The 2500-nt window shown below is 38.0% G+C and overlaps 1 protein-coding gene across 1 annotated transcript in view; it reads left to right on the forward strand.

Annotated features, from left to right (window-relative positions):
* LOC106881417 (uncharacterized) overlaps window positions 1-2500 on the forward strand; it is a 133949-nt gene that overhangs the window by 46722 nt on the left and 84727 nt on the right. The window lies entirely within an intron of this gene.

Below are 2500 nucleotides of genomic sequence, written 5' to 3' on the forward strand. Positions count from 1 at the left end.
AAATGATGATAATGAAGATGATGAGGATGATAAATGGTCTACTTTCCTCTTCTCTCTCTTTTCTAACTGGGATAACCTTGTATCTTGTCTACAGTAAGAAACCTTCTTTTGTCCCTCTATAATACTTTAATCTCCCATTACCTGGCATAAGGTCACCTCTCTCAATACTTCTCCCCACTACCTCAGCTGAGGGATCTTGTCTTGTGGCTTACTGGTGCTGGAGCCATGTAAAAAGCATCCAGTGCACTCTGTGAAGTAGTTGGCATTAGGAAAGTATGCATCCATAAAAACCTTTGGAGCAGACTTTAGAGCTTAGCATCATCCTCTGCCTTGCCAGCTCCTATCGAGACCATCCAACCCATGCCAGTATGGGTTGGTAAAACAGAAATTAAATGATAGTGGGGATGATGATGATGACAACGGCAACGACTACGATGATGACGGTGACAATGGTGATGATGATGATGATGATGACGATGATGACGATGATGACGATGACGATGATGATGATGATGACGACGATTACGATGATGACGATGATAACACTGAGTAAAAATGATGTAACAGTTTAAACCTCTTGCGTGTAACTAGACCAAGCTTGGCTACACATGAATTGTTTCTTCACGTATGATCAAAAATAGACTCGAGTCTGTCTTATTAACTGTGCCTTGTTTTCTTGTATTCTTTTTATTTTGCTTGATTCCTACTCAGATCTAAACCAAGATAAAATAAAGAAAATATTGCATATTAACATATTTTTCTGTTCTATTTTGTCATCAATCCCATTAGTTATTCTCATTAGGATGTGTCTTGCTTATTTAGTTTCTAAAATCAACATTGCTTTAGTCCTTTCTTGTTTACTTTAAAAATTACCCATTTTTGAGGCACAGTGATTCCTGCTGTGATGCTTGACTTCCATGACAATATATCATTGGTATCTTACTTCACAATGGCTGCATGGTCTGACTTGTAGCATAGATTTGCTGTTTACATTTTTATTGCTGTTATTCATGCAGTAAACAGAGTCAATTTGTTCTATAATTTTTGTCAGATATTTTTCTAGCTTGATAATTATAGCAGAAAATTAGAATTAGTTTTGAGTTTTTAATCATGATACCACAAAAGATAAACTGTTATTTAATATTGAAGAAGTCACACTGCTTTGCTTGCTCTAGTTTCTTTATAATTTTCATTGCAATTAAATGTCATCTGTCTTTTCTCAATCCTTTGTCATTCAAATTATTCTGTCATATTTGACTGGCCCTGTTGGTTACAATGACAAGGGTTCCAGTTGTTCCAATCAACAGAACAGCCTGCTCATGAAATTAACATGCAAGTGGCTGAATACTCCACAGACATGCATACCCTTAACATAGTTCTTAGGGAGATTCAGAGTGACTCAGAATGTGACAAGGCTGGACCTTTGAAATACAAGTACTGCTCATTTTTGCCAACTGTATTAACTGGAGCAATATGAGATAAAGCATTTTGCTCAAGGACGCAACGCACTGCTGGGTATCAAACTACAACCTTACAATCGTGAGCCAATTACCCCTAACCACTAAGCCGCGCACCTTCACTCTGTCAAAATAAAATAGTCATGTATTTACATTGTTTTGAATTAATCATGTATAATCTCGTAGCTTTGAGATCTTTTCTGATGTGATTTACTTTTAGAATAACATTGTAGAGTAGGTGTTAGAATCCAGAACAGGCCAGTTTGAGCATAAAACAGAGAGAATATTTGAGCCAGATATGGCTGATTTACATGCTACAAGGGTTAAAGGTAGTAGGGAGTTTGAGAGAAGATTTGGCTGTTACATTGAGCAGTAAAGTCAAATGACTACATAGAAGTTACCACATTGGTTCATGAAATCCCTGTTTTTACTCTTTAGCATTCAGATTACTCTGCTAAATGTAAAGAATAAAAAGGTAAAAAACCCCTTTGGTCATGAGTAACTATGGGATTGCACTTAGAAAGTTCCCCTCCAAGGCACAAGTCCAGGCAAGGTTGTTTAAGGAAGATCAGTAGTGCCGTGCCAATATATTAGAGAAGACCAGGATCAAGCACCGCCCCCCCCCCCCATCCTGAAGTACATTGACTGGCACAGCAAGCACAAGGTTGAAACCGAAAAGATAGATTTGGTTCTTGGGCTATTCCAGATGACAAATATAACTGAAGCCAACAAGATTATTTGGGCTGCAACTATGGTTGCTGCAGATAGAGTTGGATACAAAAGAAAAGAACAAACAGAAGGTAAAGAACTGTACTGGCGTAGACGAATTTGTGAGAATGTTATATCGCACGTTTGGATGACCTCTACTCAACTACTACGACATTTCGACTTCTCACTCTATATCTACATATTGGGCTAGTCTACTTCATCGTCTGGGGGCGTTGACACAACACCTCCCCCTTTTGAGTTTTTTAAACCCGAACTTATCAATTTCATTTCCTCGGTGAGAAACTGGCATATCTTTTTCTCTCAGCGTTAATTTC

Source organism: Octopus bimaculoides, chromosome 28 (genome assembly GCF_046866305.1).
Source record: "Octopus bimaculoides isolate indiv1 chromosome 28, ASM4686630v1, whole genome shotgun sequence".
Taxonomy (NCBI): Eukaryota; Metazoa; Mollusca; class Cephalopoda; order Octopoda; family Octopodidae; genus Octopus; species Octopus bimaculoides.